The 20,810-nt window shown below is 41.9% G+C and overlaps 1 protein-coding gene across 2 annotated transcripts in view; it reads right to left on the reverse strand.

The window, feature by feature from the left end:
• Window positions 1-10,453, reverse strand: part of ZBTB38 (zinc finger and BTB domain containing 38) — a 153,726-nt gene extending 143,273 nt beyond the window's left edge. For both annotated transcript variants that reach the window (XM_037843744.1, XM_037843729.1), the window contains exons 1-2: window positions 10,372-10,453; window positions 4,217-4,457 (exon numbers count right to left, since the gene is read on the reverse strand). The gene's annotated coding sequence lies outside the window, so the exon portion shown is untranslated. The remainder of the gene's footprint in view (window positions 1-4,216; window positions 4,458-10,371) is intronic.
• Between the last annotated feature and the right edge of the window lie 10,357 nt (window positions 10,454-20,810).

Genomic DNA, 20,810 nt, shown 5'->3' on the forward strand with positions numbered 1-20,810 from the left:
CAGTTCTCTTTTATCATACACTTGCGTTGATCATGATAAATTACTCTAGCAAACTCTTCAACTCACCATATCATACTACTCACTGACACAATATTTGCAAAGCTAGTGTCAAAAGGGAAGGTGCAAGAGGTGGCAAGATGGCAGCATAGAGAGGAGTGGAAGTTAGTTAGTCCCCCTGCAACAACTAATAAACAACCAGAAACAACTAATAAATAATCAAGAATAACTGCTAGGGGACAACCTTGACTGTCCACACATTGTACATCAATCTGGAATGGGTGGAATGGCTAAGATTGCAGCATAAAATCTGTAGGTAAAAACTGTGGACCCAAGCTGGGAGCCCCCTACCCCCATGGCAGGCTGAATGGCAAAACCTCACTGTGGTAGAAAGCAGCACTCTCTGAACAACTGAATATACCTCAGTCCAGCTCCAACTGGGGTTTAATTAACAAATGTGGACTGCTCAATACAAGCTACAAATCCCCAATAAGCAGACAGAGGCTTTTAGTGATGACTGACCTTAAAGAACCAGAGACTCATTTGTCCCAGGAGGGGGAAGCCAGAAGACCAGGTGTTACCTCTAGCCAGTGAGTGAAATTGGGGGCCCATGGATTGGCTCTGAAAGGGGGCTTTCTGTCCCTTTTTCTCTCTCTCAACCTGAGTGGCTCAGTGGAGAAAACCTCAGCCATTTTCAGCTTGCAGTGCTCTGACTCAGACAAAGGTAGAGATAGCAGAGTCATAGAGACAAAGAACCTATTTAAATGCTGATGATAACTGCCTAGGGAGTGTATCTTCCCTAAGAGGAAGAGGTGGTGCCCAGCTCTACTACTGGCCTTCCACTCAGAACCAGACCCCAGAGCCTGGAGGAAAACAGCCAAAACAGGAACTAAGGGAGTCACACCTCCTTACACCAGTCAGGAGAGACAGGCTGACAGGCACCACCTGCTGGCCGGATTAGGAAAAGCACAGTGGCTAGAGGTCACACAGGTGTGTCAATCTTCTAAGACACACCCTCAGGGAAACCTGATACTGAATATTGCCCCCTTCTGAGACCTGAGCCTGTTCTGGTCTGGGAAAACCTGATTGGGGTAACCAAGGAAACCAGATGCCTAGACAATAGAAAACTACAACCAATACTAAGAAAAATGAAGATATGGCCCAGTCAAAGGAACAAACTTACACTTCAACTGAGATACAGGAATTGAAACAACTAATGCTAAATCAATTCAAGAAATTTAAGGAAGATAAGGCAAAAGAGATGAGGAATACAATGAAAACAATGGTGAACACGAAGTAGAAATCAAAAGTTTGAAAAAACAACTGGCAGAATCTATGGAAATGAAAGGCACAACACAAGAGATGAAAGACACACAATGGAGATATACAACAGCAGATCTCAAGAGGCAGAAGAAAATACTCAGGAATTGGAGAACAAGATACCTGAAATCCTACACACAAACAGACAATGAGAAAGTTTGTGAACAAGATACCTGCTCTACAGGAAATTCTAAAGGAAGTACTACAGACAGATAGGAAAAGACAGGAGTGAGAGGTTTGGAACATAATTTTTGGTGTTTGTAGCACAGCAATGTAAGTACACTGAACAAAGATGACTGTGAGTATGGGTGAAAGAGGAAGGTTAGGAGCATGTGGGACACCAGAAGGAAAGAGGAAAGATAAAGACTGGGACTATATAACTCAGTGAAACCTAGAGTGCTCAACAATTGTGATAAAATGTACAAACATGATTTTACATGAGGGAGAACAAATGAACATCAACCCTGCAAGATGTTAAAAATAGGGTGGTATTGTGGAAAAAAATACAATCAATGCAAACTAGAGGCTATAGTTAACATAAACATTGCATTACACTTCCTTTAATGTAACAAAGGCAATACACCAAAGCTAAATGCATATAAGAGGGGGACATAAGGGAGGGGTATGGGACTCTTGGCATTGGTGATGTTGTCTAACTCTTTATTCTACTTTAGTTTAATTTTATCTTTCCTTTTGTTGCTTCCTAGCTGTCAGTTTTTTTTCTCTTACTTTTTTCTTTTTCTTTTGTCTCTCTACCTCCTTTGACTCTTCCTCCTTCTTTGTGGAAGTAATGGAGATGTCCTTATATAGATAGTGGTGATGGTGGTGAATGGATAAATACGTGATTATACAGGGAACTGTCGATTGTTTACTTAGGACAGAATGTATGGTGTGTGAACAAAACTGTTTTAAAAAAACGGGTTGATGAAGAAACCTTGAGGCACTATATTGAGTGAAATAAGCAGACACGTAAGGACAAATATTACAGGGTCTTACTGATATGAACTAATCATAATATGAAACTTATATACATGAAATACAAGTTACCAGGATATAGAATGAGGCTAAAGAATGGGGAGCAGTTGCTTATTATGAGCAGAATGTTCAACTAGGTTGAACTTAAATGTTTGGAAATGGACAGAGGCGACGGTAGCACGTTGTGAGAATAACTAACAGTGCTGAATGTGGTGGAAAGGGGAAACTCAGAGTCATGTATGTCACCAGAAGGAAAGTTGGAGGTTAAAAGATGGGAATGTATAAAACAGTGAATCTTGTGGTGGGCAATGTCCATGATTAACTGTACAAACATTAGAAATCTCTTTCATGAATTAGAACAAATGTATGACACTATAACCAGAAGTCAACAATAGAGGGGCATATAGGAAAAAAATATACCTATTGCAAACTATATACTACAGTTAGTAGTATTTTAACATTCTTTCATCAACAGTAACAAATGTATTATACCAAGACTATGAGTCAATAACGGGCAGGGGGTGGTTAGGGGTGTGGGAGGATTTGAGTTTCCTTTTTTGTCTTTATTTCTTTTCTGGTGTAATGAAAATGTTCTAAAAATAGAAAAAAAATAATTGTGGTGATGGATGCACAGCTGTGTGATGGTACCGTGGACAACTGATTGTACACTTTGGATCTTTGGATAATTGTATGGTATGTGAAAAATCTCAAGAAAATTATATTTTTAAAAAAAGGGAAGGTGCTCTGAATTTGGTTTAGAGATGTTTTTAGATTTTTCTCCTAGGCTATATTTTATTTCTCTCCAATTAAAATAACATGGAAAATTGTAGTGACTCTCACTAACATTAACATAATTCTTTAATATAAATTACTATCTCAACTGCTGAAGAAGATCTTGATTTAATAAACATTCTATGTGTTAACTACTCTCCTTCTTCCTCCACTGTGGTGGTGTATTCTTTTGCAAAATACGTGTCATTTAAAGTTGGTTCTCTAGATCTGTATTGTGTAGCTGCATGATCTCAAATAAATGAAAGACTGATACCAAAAACATGCTAATTCTTTAATCTTTTTCTTTTCTTGCACTGAAATGTTTTTTTCCTTGACATACAAGTAGTTTTGAGCTTTTGCTGAATTACTGTGTGGCTAATCTCTCTCAACGGCAGGAAGCCTAGATATTTGCAAATTTCCTTTGCACATCATTTCTGATAGTTGATGTTTTCTGAATGCCAAACTGATCAGTTGCAGTCAATTCAATCACCTCTGCAATCAACTTGCATTTATCCATAAAACATCTGTTTGTAGATGAGAAATAAAGTTCTTGGACATTTTAGTTTTCTTTTTAAAAGAGACAGAAAAAATGGCTGTTGTATTACAGCATTTTAAATCTATCTTAAAATATTATTGCTGCTGTTTATGCTTAAATTCCAAAGATTACATTTGTTATTATGGTTTTCTACTATAATTTCATCCTTATAAATAGACTTCATTTTTCAAAGTGACTTATTTTGTTTAATTGATTCTATGTGTCAGTGATAATACACATAATTAACTTTGAAAACACATCTATAGTATCATCAGGTTATTTCTGAATAATATATTAACATTTTTTTCATTCATACCCATTCTTTAATCCTTTTCTCTTTTTCACCTCCCTCCTTTTCTCCATCTCTCCCTCCTTCCCTCCTTTCTTTTTCTTCTTCCTTCATCAAATATTTACTGAGCATATTATTGAACACCATGTTAGATGCTGGAGAATCAAAGGATAAACTCTCTGCCCCAGTGAAGCTTATTCTATCAATTTAAAATCTTTCTTTTCTATTTATTCCAAAGGTCATTTGGAGAGAATACACCAATGGAATTCATGGAAAGAAAGCAAACATGTACAGCTTTCACTGAATTGGAGAAAAATTATGTCACCAACCTTTAGCAACTGTAGAGTAATCTTTCTTCTTTTTAGGACTTTGCTATATCAGCAGTTCTTCATTTCACCAAGAACTGGCTGTGGGGAAGGCATTCTTCCTTCTCTAGCATATAACCTTGGGTGGGAATGTTTGGTTGGGCACCAGTTGGTGGAGACCCAGCACAGCAGGAGAGGCCTCATAGAAAACTCAAGCGCCCACAATCATCTGGTGTGGCTGCTGGAGGTCTTGGGTAGAGAGCTCCTGTAGAAAACCACAAATGCACAGGAAATTGGGGAAATTCTGATAAAAGCAAACCATTAAATGACACACGTACAGAAGGGAAACAGTTAAGAATTAACCCAAATTAATTTAAGGCTACAAGAGTGAGTGGTGCAACGGTCTAGTTAATAAGTAGCCAGTCTTCAACATTAGGGCATTTGAAACAAATGACTAAGAACTTGCAGAGTTAAGAGGGGGAAGGTGTATAGAGAAAGGGACCTGTCACAGAGAGAATCAGAAATTGGTGCAGGAACTAAGAGCATGCACTGTAAACTGGACCAATACAAATTCTTTCATACATCCATCTACCCATACATAACAATCTATTGATCCTTTCAGCAAGTACTTGTTGAGAGCCACTATTCCAGGTGATGGTATTGAGGATAAAGGAATGAGCATGACCTTACAGAGCTTGCAATTCAGCAGCATGCAGAAGGCATGCTGAATAATCAACTGGAATTCAGGTAGGAATTACACACAAAAAAAGGCAATGTTGAAACATTTGAGTCTACTGAGTTCTGCTACATTCTTGAAATACCAGGGCCCAAAGAATCTTCCAATCAATCAAGCTGTGACTCACCCTCTCATTTTTTCCCTATTCTGGAGTTGTCTCCCCCTTTTATGTTCCTCTCAGCTCAGCAAGGCCATGTAAGCATACACATTTATAGGCTCAGACCCATCCATACTCAGGCTTCCAACCTTGCTCTAACATGGAACATGAGATATTAGTTATTCTGTGTTTGCCTAAGAATCAGCTTCTAGAGTTTCTTATTTCTTCACTGTTTTTGACCTTTAAAAATTGATTTCCACTCCCTGGCTTTCCCAGGCTCAATATATACCCATTGTCCTCAGCTTAATTGATATCCAAACATCTACATGACCCCATTCAAATCCCTATCCTAGGCCTGAAGAATTGGAGTGTGGTAACATGGTCAGAATGCCTAGGGAATGCAGTTGGTGGACAGAAGTAAACAGATCCAAAGGTGAGATGGGCTAAATGTCTGGAGACTAGGTCAGAGGTGTAGTCTGCAGGGAACACAGCCTATAGAGAACATGTTTCTTCTCAAAGACTCTCCGAGAAATAATTCATCCTATATTGTGGTTTGGAGATAGCTAAGTGGTGAGACTAAGTGGCCTCTATGTAAATAAAATCAGGAAAAAATCCATTTGTAAATTCAAACAAAACAGAAGAGTATAGGATAAACAACTACTAGTGGAAGGGGTGATTGTCCTTGAGGAGTCTGGAAAAAAAGAAGCTGAGGAGGAAGGATTTATCAGTGTGCCTCCAGCCATGGCAGGCTGAGAGATGCCTGACTTCTAGTCCATTTGCAGGCATATCCTATAAAATAGACATCTGATACCATCATTTCATTCATTTATTTATTCTCCTGTTCAACAAATATTTATTGAGCACCTACTATGTTCCAGATACTGTTGAAGATAAATGAGTAGGTAAGGCACATTCCCTTTCCTCTTAGAGTTCATAGTCTAATAGGAAATAGAGACTTGTAAACAACTAATTAAAATACTATGTGTTGGGATTTCCCATACAAGTTTCCCTGGGACCTTGGAGCAGGGACAATCCAATGCCTCCCAGGAATGTCAGGGAAAGCATTCCAGAGAAAGTGACATTTCAGTTGAGTTCTGAAGAAGAGTTTCCAGGTAGAATTTTTTTTTCTTTTTCTTTTTTCCCTTTTTCTTTTTTTTTGGTCTCCAGTTAGCCCTGCTTAATGAGAAAAGATTGTTCATGACTAGTCTATAATGAATATTTCAGTCTTCTTAGCAAATATAGTTCTCTTTGTTAAACTAAAATTATTTAGAACCAGTGTTGAAACCACACACTTGGGCCAGACCTGGAAAGGTTTTTGAATCTACAAAACTGAGCACTAAAACCTTGAGCAGAGACTTAGAAGACATGGTAACTGAGAGATCCAGCCTGATAGGTGATACATCTCTATTTTACTTTACCAACATATAATCGGTGACAGGGTCAGTCAGAGTCCTTTTGGAACAGTGTAAGAGCAAGCTTCACATTTCTTGAACAATAAGTAAAAATGTATAATTGAATGCAGTAGTGGGTCTCTTCCATACTGAATGGGAAATATTTCCAAATATTTAGTTCCCAATAAAAGTTAGCTAGAGGATTTGAATTAATTTTTATTTTCCCAGTATATCTGAGAACCCTCCCTCTTCCCTTGTAGATCCTTGCTCTCTAGGTTGCCCTGATTCACTGGGCAGAAAACTGCATGAACCACAAAGAAAGCTAGTGACAAAGGGCCCTCTACTTCCTAAAAGAATACCTTCCTTAAACCAAGAGGGAAGTGGAATGCCTGCAGTCCACTACATAGAAAGTGTCCACTCATGCTTACCCAGGATTTGGGACAGTTTCCTGAATTTTAAGAGTGACAAAGGAAGGTTCTACTAAAGGCCGCTGAAATGTCTATTTTGCACCTTAAGGTCACATGGCCTCTGATGACCAAGATATAAACCACTGGACTTTAGATTAAGGTGTCTCCAAAGATCTCAGGTTGCATTTTAGAAACAAACTACAATGCAATAACAAAGCCAAGATGAGAGGAAGTAAAAGAACTCTGCAAGGCACAGTTTGTACCTCTTTGAAAATTATTGTTTCCTGTTGGCGAACAAACCTCATTCTTTCGCAGGGGACTTGCTCTGTGTTACAGGCCTTACTTGCCAGTGGCTCTCAGTCAGTTAACTGATGGGCAATTGTCTCCATTTCCCCTTCAAAATCCCTGCCAGCCCCTCTCTTTCCCTTCAAGTCCTTCTTATCAAGTTTCTTCAGTCCTTCCCACTCATTTCAAATTCCTCTCAGTCCTTTCACTGTCATTTATACTCATTTCCCCCAATCTCTTCAAGGTACCCTTGGTTCCTCCAGGTCCTTGTCCCTTTCTAGCCCAGTCAATTCCACTCCCTTCTAATCACTCCCAGTCCCACAGATTTCTCCCTGTATGTCCATCTCCCTAGTCCCTTACAGTCCTCCCCACTTCCCCGCTACCTCAAAGGGTATACATGCATTTGAACCTTGATCAATACAGCCAAATTGCGTATCCAAAATCTGTACCAATTTACATTCACACCAACATTGTACTCTATGAAAGCTTTGACTGCAGAAACACCGTCACAAGTGCTGTCGTTATTTTTAACTATCTGGTAATAAATTTTGTGAATATAAACATCTTACTGCTGTTATATTTTGTATTTTCTTGATTATTAGTAATGTTGAAAATGTTTCATTATGTTTGCTGGTCAATGGTATTTCTGATTCTATGAATTCCCTGTTCATGTTCTTTGCCTATTTTTCATTTGGGTTGTGTTTTTCTTATTGATTCATATATTCTGACTGTTAGCCTTTTATCTTTCATCTATCTTGTGGATATTTTTCCTCAAGATGTCCCTTGTCTTCTCACAAACTGGGGTGAGACAGACTGAACATTCCTTAAACTTCTGTTATGAAGCCATAAAGGACTGCTAGCCAACAAAAATTTTGCCGAAATGCATGAAAGTTGTTAAAATAGTTAATAGTTGTTAAAAGAGTTGAAAATTTTAAGAGTTGCTGTAAAATTTATAAATAGGTAAAAGAAACAAGTAAATGTGATGGATTGGTCAATCAGTGAATTGGGTTTCGGCAAATGGGCCTGCTTCTTTTCTACCATATCCAAATATCCAAAGTGACTGCATTTTAGTTTTATATGTCCATTTTCCCCTCCTATTCATTACCTTTCTTTTCTTTTTTAATTGCACAGCAATATATTTAATTGTGAAAAAATTTTAAATATATATATGTGTGTGTATGTATATATATATACACACACACTTTTTGTAACAGACATTTTTGTGCCTATCCAATAGCCATTTCCACTTCTTCCATGCTAGGAAAGTCCAGATTTTGTTCAGTGTCCACTCAAGCTTGTCAATTGGATTTTTTAATTCTCTAAATTTACTACTTGATTTATGAATTTCTAAGAAAGTTACGTTAAGAGGAGGGGCAGGAGAAGCCCAGCAACCTTGATTTGATAGCCCTGGTCCCCCCTGCCCATGGTAACCTGTAGTCTACTTTCTGTTGCTATGAATATGCATATTCTAGCTATTCCATATAAGTGGAATTGTACCAAACCTGTCTCTTCGTGTCTGACTTATTTCTCTCAATGTGATGTCTTCAAGGTTCACCCATGTAGTAGTAGCATGTGTCAGAACTTCATTCCTTTTTAAGGCTCAATAATATTCTATTACAGGCATATACCACATTTTATTTTATCCACTTTGATGGACATTTGGGTTGCTTCCACTTTATGGTTCTTGTGAATAATGCTGCCATGAACACTGGTGTTGGTAGCTTCTTAAAGATTAGTAGCAATATGGAATTGTTCAATGAACTTTTTGTACTATTACATTAAAAATCCACTGGTTTATCTTGAGATTTGCATACATCTTTTACCCATGCATCATGGTTTTTAACATCATGCATTGGTCATTTGGAAAATATTGTTTCATTGAGTGTAGTGATATTAAAATATGTTCACATATTCTTTAGTATGCCTCCCTTTCAGAAATGGAACTTTACTCCCCTCTCCGTGAGTGTGGGCTGTAATAGGGACTTGCTCTACTGGAAAAAATGTGGTGGAAATTACAGAGTGTGACTTCTGAGGATAGGTCATAAGAGACATTGAGGTGTCTATCTTCTCTCTTTTTCTTAGATTGCTTGCTCTGGGGAAGCCAGCTGCAATGCTGTGAGACATCTCAAGTAAAGCCCAATTGAGAGGTGGTGAGTAACTGAGGCCTTCTGCCAATAGCCATGTGAGTGAGCCATCATGCAAGCAGATCCTCCAGTTCCAGTTAAGCCTTCAGATGACTGCAGTCTCAGAAGTTATCTTGAGCACAACCTCAGGAGAGACCATAAGTGAGACCACCTGGATAAACTGCTCCCAAATTCTTGACCCAGAGAAACCGTGAGATAATAAAGGTTTGTTGTTTTAAGCTACTACGTTGTGGGGCAATTTATTATGCAATAATAGATATCAAATGCACTGAGTTATGCATGTCTTCCAAATGTTGACATTTCATTCTTCAATACAAGGAAATGACACTTGCTAATATCACCACTGAGCCCATCAGAAAAATCTTTTAAGTATTGGGAAGCTGTTTTGGTCATGGTGCCATATACAAGTTTTCCAAAATTCTAATTTTTGCTTGAAAGCCCAAATACTATCACTAGAATAAATGATATAAGTTGTTTTTCTTGAAGTGACAAGTTCACTTTGTTCATTTTTGAGAAAATGTTTGCCAAATACCCAAGTCCAAATAACCAGACTTTGTCAGTTGTTCATGAAAAGCAGTGTTTGGGGGAAAAAATAGTCTAGTTCGCTAGCAACACAACCACAGAATTGTTTCTTCTCAAGACAAACACCGAACCTTGGTATGAAATAGACATGCATTATGCATACTTCCCATTTTGCCACACAGAATATTAAAAGGACATGTAATCAAGGTGCAAAATTGAACAAAATTAATAATCTTACTGCTTCATTAACAACATTCTTAAGTGAAACTGGCTTCCCTCACCCCCTCCCACCCCATAAGTAAATTTGTAAAGAATACGATGATGACTAATATAGTTTGGTGCCGCTGCTGTGATTCATGCCAATGTGCCAGTAGACTTAAATGGGACTTTTTTTTTTTTTTTTTGGTTCCATTCCTGTAAATGTCAATACAGTGAAAAAGTCAAGTAACATATTAGTATTATTATGAAAATAGTTTTGAACTTGTAGAATTCCTGAGGGATGCACTTCACTTTGAAAAAGCTGCACTGGGAAATATGGCAAGATGGAGTAACATAGAATTAGAAGTAGTATTATTGGGAGGCAAAAGTGCCGGCTACCTCTAGGATGTCTGTACTTCAGGTATCCATCTTCATGTATCCATCTTGTAGAACAATGTGAGATATCAGTAGTTGTAGCTTCCTAGGAGCAGTTGGAGAAATGTGCACTTCACTTAAAAGGTTTAGAACAAAACTAAATTATTATTTATGTCTCTCATTGAGAAAGAAACTTAGATATGGAAAATGTGTTCTTCATCTGCCTAATTATAGATACATTATTTCTTCCTTTTGAAAAATACTTACTCCCTCACCCCTGCATCCCACTCCTCCCATTTTGTCCCAGTAACTTTCTGTCCCTCACATGTCCTGCAGTTCCCATACTTTACTCCTTCCCTTCCATTATCCTCTTTCCCTCTAAATGTTCAGATTTTCTATCTCAATCCCGTAAATTACTCCCATTTCCTGCCAGGTGCTTTGAGTGGCAGGCAGTGGGGGACAAGCAGGCATTGCTGGGGCTTGATGGAGGAGACTGGGAATGTAAGGTCGGAGGAAAGAGGTTGCTGTCCTCCTGAAGATAGATAGGCATTTGAGGGCATGAGCTAGAAGGGCCAGATATAACCATGGTGCTGGGGCCATAGGCAGGAAATCTTGGGACAGGAGGCGGCAGGGCAGGAATCACAGATCTCCCCGTACCCGCTACTGTCCACAGCTTCGCTTCCTGCAGCAGCCCCTGAAGTAACAGATGGGCTGTGGGACCCACATGTGGGGGCCCTGCGTGTTAGGCCTTCCCTTGGCGCCAATGTATTCACTTCTTCCCAGCAGAAGACAGGCAGCACAGGGTTGGGAATAAGGGGCAGCCTGGAGCCATCCGGCCACAGGCCTCTACTCCCCTAAAGACGTCCGGGGATGGGCAGAGAGGATGTACTAGCGCGCGGGCCGACAAAGCCGAGAGCAGGAGAGGAGGTGGAAGGCTGAGGTAGGCTGGGTCGTACGCGGGCAGAGTGAACAGAAAAACAGCAAAGCGAAGCGCTGAAGGGCTGTGGCCAGGCTTCCTTCCCTTCAAAGTCCCAGATATTCTGACTCACGAACGACCCCTGGAGGTAGACACTCCACGAAACCTCATACCGTTCTAAACCTTCAGAAATCTTGCCTGCCAAGTTTGCCCGATCTTCCTCTTTCGAAAAAAGAGCGCAGATCCGGGGAGGGGACCCACTCCGCGGAGCTTTCTGGGAAATGTAGTCCTAGAAAGGTCGTAGTGACTATTGTCTTTGCGCACTCACTTTTCCGTTCCTGTTCCCACAGTCTCGGCTTCTATTGCTCCGCGGCGCGCGAAGGAGATGTGGGCACCTGTGGATAGCCCGCCTCTGAGCTTGCGGTAGCTTCTGCTCCACGTCCCGTAGGGTGGAGTCCCGGGATGGAATATGACAGACGAGCTTAGGTTCTCTCGCGGTCTGGCATATACGGCAGCGTGTGATAATCACCGAGATGGGGGACGTAGGGACGGCGCAGTAGGGGATGGGAGGACGAAGCTTTGGGACAGGGGAGAGGACCAGGTTGACGGCGAGAATCCAAAGCCATCAAGGGTCCAGAGTCTTCAGTTAGCAGGGCCACGAACTTCAAAGGGCACTCGAGTCAGGCTGAGGAGATGGGGCTGTTGGTTTCAGGCGAAAGTGCGCTAAGACCCTAACTTCATTTTTATGTATGTATGTATTTAGAGCAGTTGCTAACTTCATTTTATTAAGGTTACTGTGGCTGCAGTTAGGAGGGGTCATGATGGGAAAGCATTGGGGATCTAGCAGTAGTCCAGGGAGAGGTGATGGGAGTGGACGTTGGGGCTGGCACTGGGTATTGAGTGGATGAGGGTTCAGGAAGAGGGAGGAGTTGTCAATTCCCAGATATCTGATTGGGCCACAATGGTGTTTGCAGATACTCACCTGGTGACACTCTTATTCTGTCTCAATTCAAAAAAGACTTGAGAGGTCCATCTCTGTGATACATTTACAAATCCATTCACAAAACCATTCAGATGCAGACACTGACCCAAAAGACAATCATGCACATGCACATATAACTCTCAGTTATACCTTGTGCATATACTGGTGTGTAAATACACACAGCCACACAGCTATTTATGATCACATTATTTGCACATGGCACTTCAAAAATAGTGGGTTCTCAAAAAACAAAAACAAACAAACAAACAAAAAGAAAACACATAAAACCTATCTCACATATACACTTAGCCCAGTACCCGGCATTTAACAAGGGCCTAGTAAATGCTGGCTCTCAGCTCTTTTTATTAAATAAGGAAGCAGTTTATCATGGCAGTTAAGAGTACAAGCTTTGGATTCACATGGACCTATGTTCAAAAATGAACCATCGCCACTTATGAGCTCTGTGACCTTGGACAAATGACTCAGCCTTCTGAGCCTCAGTTTCCTAAAAAAAAAAAAGAAAAAGAAAGAAAGAAAGAAAAAGTGGTGAGTTCTCTGCCCTATGTGCTCAAATGACCAATTCCTGAGACAGAGGGGTTTCAAAGAGAGAAAAAGTTTATTGCTAACTGTGACGCAGATCAGATGGCCTATGGGCCTAAAATCTGTGTCCTTAAACTTCAGTAACTCTGATAGTTTCGTAGTATCAAAAGAAGGGCAGGTTTTAGGATAATGAGCACAATGGCTCAGATGATTTAATTAGAGGTGACCTAATTATTGAGCATGCATAGATTGGTTAAATGCTTAATAAGAAAATGGTCTTAATACAATGTTGGGCTTGATTTTACTGCATGTGTCAAAATTGGCAGGCCAATTTTGGTTAGATCCAGCTTCATCTAGCAAGATAGTTTAGGAATTGCGGTGGGTTAGTCCTGGGCTGACTCAAGTTCCTTCATTAATAAACATTAGGGGCTGTCTTTTGTGATCATAAGACTCTAAAGTTGAAAAACAGGATTGGGGGTACAAATGAGGGCCAGTCACAAGGTTTTTACAATTGCAAGATAAAGGCTTTATAGTTATACAATCATTATCAAAGATCAAGGCAGCTGGGCCACAGTTCAGCAATCTCAGGCATTTCCCTTTGGTCATTTTGCAATATATGAGAAAGTAAGAAAAGCATCTATATAATGACTCAGGAATCATAGTTATTTGTTAATTCTTGGTTATACACACACTCCCTGCCCCAAACAACAAAAGCTCTGATCAATGTATCCTTCATCTCATCTCAAAGAGCCTCTGCCCAGAGTTCCTCTGCCATCTTGGGCTACGTATGGCCTCCAGGCAGGGAGGAGGTAGGTTAATTTCCTTGGGCCTCTCTCTGGAAACCTCACCGCTAGCTCAGCCCCAGTCCTTTCTCCATACTACCTCCACCTCCACTGTGGCTCTCACTCTTCATCGTCACCTTCCTGCCACCCTGGCCTGATGGGAGAGAGAGAGAAATGGGGCTTGAATTCAGGTAAGGGCTTTGCTGAGGGTCTTCCCAGAGCAGCAGTTCTAAACATATTTGGTGTGTGTTGGACCCTTGAGAATCCATTGAAAGCTCTGAACCCTCTTCCCAGATAAACACATAACTTGACCTATACTATTTTGAAAACAAAATTGAAACCATCTTTGGACCGCTGGGTTAAGAACCCCCTAGAGGTGGATCACAAGGTTAGTTTGCTGGTTGTCCTCTCTGCAGCCTGCAAGTGGGCTCCAGAGGGGAGAAGAGTAGGGCCCTGAACCCCTAGAAGAGTCAGGACATGAGGAAGGGACAGCCTCCCCTCTCATCCATCTGTCACCCTTCTCATGGAGCCAGCCTGTCAGGCATGGCAGGCCCTCTGCTGGGTGGTCAGGCATTCAGCTGGGTAATTGCAAAGTCAGCCGGGAAGTCACTTGTTTAGTTATTAAGCGTTAGTCTGTCAGTTAGCAAGCCAGTAGGTCAATGAAATGATACGTGTATAGAAATGTAATCAGCCAACCAGCCAGTTACTCAGGATTAATTTTCCAATTAGACAGCAGTCCATCAGGGTCTGTCAGTCAGGTCAGTTTAATGCCCAGTCTGTCAAGCAGGGAGCCAGTTGTTGAGAATGCTAAATAGCTGGTACATCAGTGGGACAAACAGGCCCTTCTGGATACAACGGATCTCAATGTGTCTCTACTTGCTACAGCTTGAAGACAGTGTTTGCTTGTGAAGTGAAGAGCTGACGACTCCTGGGCCACCAGAGGGAGCTTCAGTAGCTAGGAAGTCTGGTGACCAGGGAAAGATGAAGAGGCACCTTGGAGGATGTTCTGGTTTGCTAATGCTGCCGTTATGCAAAATACCAGAAATGGATTGGCTTTTATAAAGGGGATTTATTTGGTTACAAATTTACAGTCCTAAGTGTCCAAACTAAGGCATCAACAAAATGATACCTTCACTGAAGAACAGCTGATAGTGTCCGGAACACCACTGTCAGCTGGGGAGGCACGTGGCTGGTGTCTGCTGGTCCTTTGCTCCCAGGTTGTGTTTCAAAGTGGCTTTCTTCAAAATGCCTCTGGGTGTCTATCTTAGCTCCTCTCTCTCAGCTCCTCTGTGCCCTTGCTTTTTTCACCCAGGACATTTCTCTCTAAGCGTCTGGGGATCCTCTCTTAGCTTCTGTGGGGCAAACTCTGGGCTTCATCTCTTAGCTTAGCATCTCCAAACGTCCTTCTGTCGGCATCTCCAAGCATCTCTAAGCATCATTAAGCATCTGGGTCTGTGTCGGATCTTAGCTTCTCTCTTAAATACTCCAGTGAACTAATCAAGACCCACCCTGAGTGGGCGGGATCTATACCTCCATGGAAATATGTAATCAAAATGTCTCACCTACAGTTGGGTGAGTCACATCTCCATGGAAACAACCTAATCAAAAGATTAATAAATTGGCCCCCACAAGATTGCATTAAGGAACATGGTTTTTGTGGGGGATATAATATATCTAAACTGGCACAGAGGATGTCTTACCGTGGGGGTGCCTAACTGACTGAGACATGCTTGGCAAGCTGGGAGGAAACCAGCCAGCTAGCTGTCCAACAGAAGGACTTGCCCTCCCTGGGCAATGTTGCCAGGGGCTTATCAGCCACGGCACTGGGCAGTGGTGGGGGACGGAGGGAGGACTGCCTCACCTGTCTGCCCCAGGAGCAAGAAGGGGAGCAGCTCTTTGAAACTGGGGCACAGAGGACAGGGTGTCTTTTCAGCTGGGGTGCATGGCATGCTCTGGCCTGCTTTTCCTTCACCTTCTCTAGGGGCCAAGGAAGAGCCAAACCAGTGGCATAATGCCTCCAAACTCCTATTCCTCTGCTGAACTCAATGGTTGGCAGATTCTCCTCAGATGAACAGCAGCTCTAACTAAAGCAGGAAGGATTGAGGTTAGACTGAAAGATAATGAAGGAAACGTAGGGAAAGGGACAAGAAATGAGCTTCCTTTCCTTTGGGGAATAATTGAGATATTTATATGAGGTATTAAACAGGGTGTTGGCCACAAAAAGTGGGATCAGTAAATTTGAATTCTTTTCGACCCCAAAGAGAAGTGCACAGGCCCAGTCATGTCTAGAGATGGTCGTCTGCCTCCAGGTGTGCTTCCTGACATAAAAAAGTGGGAAGGGGCATATTCTGTATACAACTGTTTTTTAGTGACTCAGAGTAATAATGATAAAGAGTACTGAGGTGGAGGGCAAAAATGACTGCTGCCATTTAGAGATGCCCCATGTACCTGGAGCTTTATGTCCACTCTCACATGTGAGATATCATCCCTGTTTAACACATGAGAAGTTGAAGTCTTAGAGGTTAGATATCTTGCCCAAGTTCCCACAGTGAAGAAGTGGAATAGAACCCTGATTTGAACTCAGTCTGTACGGTTCCAAAGCTCCTTTCCTATCTGAGATATCACACTCCAGACCATAGTGGCGAGATGAGGGAGAGAAGGGTGAAGGATGGGAGATGCTAAGTTCTGAGGTTTGCTGGGGGCTCTGGACAGGACTGCCCCCTCGAGACCCTGCAAACCTGACATCCCATGTGGTGACACTAAGACCCCCTTTTCTCTTTCGCAGGCATGCAGGAAATGCGTCGATGACTGCAATCCATCTGCAGCTCCTTCAACCTTGTACTTATTCTAAGTAATAAAGCTGGAGAGGTAAGTGGGGGTCAGACCACGAAAGACCTCATGGGGCACCTCAGAGAGTTTGGGTTTTATCTAGAAGGCATTGGAGGGCCAAGGTTGGGTTTTTAACGAGGGACATGATGTGATTGGCCCTGCCATAAAGGTACAAGCTATATGTAGTAGGAGAGATTTAGCATGTGTTTTTTATTCCAAGCCATCATACACACCCTATGTGTGAGACACTGTGAGAAATATTCAATATAAAAGTATAGTGATTGTGAGCAAGGGCTTAGGAGTGAGGCTGGTTTGATTTCCACTTCTGCCACTGCCCAGCTGTGAGGCCGTGACAAGGGACCTCACAACTTCTTTCCCCATCTGTAAAATGGGGATAATAATAATGATGATGATGACAATAATTTCTAAATAAAAGGGTTGCTGTGAGGATGCTGTGAAAATTATGCATATAAAGCACAGAGTACAGCCTGGCATATTAAAGTGCTCAATGAGTGTGGGCTCTTATTAAAATTCCTGCTACCAGGAGTGTGACAATTCTGCATATCAAATGCATTTGTGCACCACTTCCAGTCCTCTTTAGCCTCATGTCTTTTCCTGGTTGTGGCAACCAGGTCTGTGCAGGCTTTAATCTGAAGCATCTTCCTTCTCTTGCTTCCTGCCCAAGGGCTTTTCTGATGCCAAGGTGCCAGGGTAACCCACCAGCACTCATGCATGTGCAACCCAGAAGGGCAAAGAAGATAGCTGTGGATGGGAGCCAATGAATAAGTGATTCCTCCTTGCATCCCCCAGGTGAACAGTTCTGAAATGCATTTAATAAGGCTCCTAGGGAGGTGCTGCAGGATGAGGCAACTAGTTGCCCACAGCAAAAGTCAACTCAATATGCATCCTCACATTGGCTTTCCCTCCTGCTCTTTTTGACCACCACCCCCATCCCTCACTCCTGCGTGCTGGGACCACATTCCCTAGCAAACTACCCACACTTTTGTTGCAGTCTCTGCTTTTAGGGGAACCCAGGCTAATACAACCTGTTACAAGACAATCCACTTTCTTGGAAATATTGCATTAGAAAAAAAAATGGGAAAAGAGAAATAAAAGAGCTAGAAACCTGAATGTCCATACCAGAGACGGAAGAGGGGGATCATTCCCTTGAACTAAATAAACTCTTAGCTCCAGCCCAACTTTCAAGTTTTATGTATTCACTTACCCGGGGGTAATGGAGTAATGGGGTAGAGGAAGTGGTATGTCAGAGGGACCTGGAAAAGCTTTGTAGTCTTGGATGATACACATTCCAGTCGTGGCTCCCCAACTTACTACTCATTTTGTGATCTTGGGCAGATTTCTACCTCTGAGCCTCAGTTTCCTTACCTGTAAATTTGTATAATGAATGCCTCTTTTAAATGGCTACTTATAATGCGAGATATAGAGACCATGTCGGTGAGTGCTTAGCCAGGTGTTGAGACCATGGTATGTGCTTAACAAATGCTAGCTCTTGGTTTAACAGCACTCTGTAATTAGCTTCAGACTGTCTAGAATCCAATTTCTCCCATTGATTCAGGTTAGCATACTTAGTTACCACAATAAAATAGAAAGTATTTTGAAGGCAGTGATAGAATGAGAAATTTTTTGTCAACATATACATTATCCTTTTCAAACAAATGTCTCCAGCTTTTCTGCCCTGTCTTGCAGAGACCTCTCTGTCCCTAGGATTTGCTTGTCTTCTGTTTATCTTCAGTTTGCAGGAAGCGGACTCAGATCTGTATGTGGGAGGTTTATTGGGAAGTGCTCTCAGGGGCAATACTGGAGGAAAGGAAGGAAGAAGGATGGGTCAGAGGGAGCAGATGGGCTGTGGTGCCATCACAAGGCCTTGGCTGAGCCCAAGGAGAGCACTGAAGCTGGGGTGGTCCTTCAGAGTTGCTCCCAGGCCTTTTAAATACCTGCCCTGACCAGTGACTAGATGTGACTATCCTGGGAAGCAGGCATGTCCTTGGGCAAATGCTCTTCATTAGGGCAACTCCCTGAAAAGGCTGACTGCTGAGCACTGCTACCAGCACACTCCCAGCAAGTGGGGAAAGAAGTCCTGAAGCCAGGAGATATGGGTGGTGCAGCATCCCTGCACCTTCCAACTCTAATGGGGTGGCTTAGCAGGTCACTGCTAGTTTCTCTTCTTCCTTATTAAGAGGAACCTGATTTTGTTTGGGAAAGCAGTGTGACCGATGAAAATATTCCTTCCCTAGACTGCTTGGCAATGGAGTTTGGTCAAGCAACCCCATTCTGGCCAGTGCGATGTAAATAGGATCCTGAGTTTCTGATGACATCGTGGAGCCACTGCCTATCTCCATAAGCTCCTGGAGTAAATGATAGGTTTTATTTGCCTAAGACTCTGTAATCAGGTTTCTGCTGCATGTAGCCAAATGCTGTCCTAAAGGATTTGGAGATGATTATGGTATCCTGCTTGAGAATATGGTCTTTGGAGTTAGACAGACACAGCTTTCAGTCCTGGCTCTCCTGTATACCTGCCAGCTGTGTGAAACCTCAGACAAGTTACTCCATCATGCTTTATCTTTTCTGTAAAGTGGGATGATGGTAGTACTTCATGCATCTCTCAACTTGTCCTAATTTGCCTGAGACTTACCCAGTTTTAGCACTGAGAGCCCTATGTCCTGGGAAGTTCTTCAGTCCCAAGGGAACTGGATAACTGGTCACCCTATTAAAACACATCCCCAAACTACCCTACCTCCTCTACACAGGAAGATTGGTTCCAGAAGACTGAAAAGTGTACTTATGCTGCTCCCTAGTGGCTGAGGATGATATATCATGATTGCAAAAATTAGTGTTACTTGATTTAAGTAGTTTTCTTAACAAAGATAGCAAGCCACAACTGGTCAGAAGCAGAGTTCGAATATTCCCCTAACCACTTACGTTTAAATTTATAATTGCTGTTACTCCACTATCTTTTAGCACTCAGTGATACAATACATATCTTTTGGCTCTGTGAATATACATATATTTTTTCAGGGTCAGTGGAATATATTTAGTTCATATTCAAAACTCATGATTTTCTTTGGATTCTGTATCTAGTATATTGTGTTTCCATGAAAAAATTCTAAGATTTTCCCCTATAATGCCTTTTTTAGAATCACTTTCAATTTATGATGAAAAGCCCTTAACTTTTTCCCCCACTTTCTTTGTAAAATTGGGATGTGTTGTAAACAATAGGCTGTATTAGTCACCATATGGTAATCTTGTAGGGCTACTGTGAAGATTAAAGAAATAGTGCAGGCAAAGACTTTTCCATGGTATCTCACACTGTACACACTCTCAAAAAGTTCACTGTTGTTACACAAACTTGGGTTAGACTCTGAGCTCTGACTCTTCTCTTAGAAAAGTCAATCCCAACCCCCCCTTCCCTGAGCCTGTCTCCTCATTTGTATTAGGGGTAATAGCACCTTCCTCAGAGGGTTGTGAAGATTAATAGAGAAATGCTTGTGGAACCCCTGGAAAGAAGCAGTACTTTTGACTACTGACAAGAATTTCCCGGAAGCAGGCCTCAGGCCATCCCTTTGCTGAGGGGCTCAGCAGCTCTGGGAGGAGCCTTGCTGGCCTCTGAGGGGTACCTTCTCCTCCAAGGTCAGTGTCAGCTGGCAGTCCTGCTTCAGTGTCCAGGGAGCCCTGACCAGCCACTCTGGTGAATCAGCTGGCTCCTCTTAAGCAGAAACCTTTAATTATTACTTTTCTGAGCTGACCACTGGAATTAGGCCATTAGGATTATACCTAACACAGGGGTACAGTCCAAACATTGAGGACGGTGGCCTTGGGCTAACCACATCTGGGCCACAGCTCCGTGCTAGCCACTTTTAAAGCCAGAGCGGCAAAGCAAATCTCATGTGTTTTCTGCTTTTTACCTGTGGCTGTGTTTGAACGCACTATGGTACACACACCTGCAAAGGCTGCTCAATCCATTCAGAAGACTTTCTGACAATCCAGGGAGAAACAGCAAGATACATCCCTGTCGCTCCTGCATCAGTCTTTATGAGTTCAAGAAAAGGGAATCACTCGAATCTTTCAGAAAGTCTACTTCTGCTGTAGTTACAAAGATCCTCAATTAGGGCTTAAGAGCAATGTGAGATTAAATTTTTTTAATTCTGTTCAAAAGTAAATTCAGAATGAATACTCCACTCAAATAAATACCTGCAGCTACACTGAAAAAGGGTCAACTGCTCAGTTGGGCTAGAAAAGCAACACACACGATTGCTGATTTGCCTGCATTGTTCAATGTAACCCCAAAGCCTTGCAGTCCTGTTTTAGTATCTTGGCTTCAAGTTTCAATTTCATGTATTTTAAATGAGAATTTAAAAATATATCACATCCATACCATGAAATATTATACAGTGGC

This window comes from Choloepus didactylus, chromosome 1, assembly GCF_015220235.1.
Source record: "Choloepus didactylus isolate mChoDid1 chromosome 1, mChoDid1.pri, whole genome shotgun sequence".
Lineage (NCBI taxonomy): Eukaryota > Metazoa > Chordata > Mammalia > Pilosa > Megalonychidae > Choloepus > Choloepus didactylus.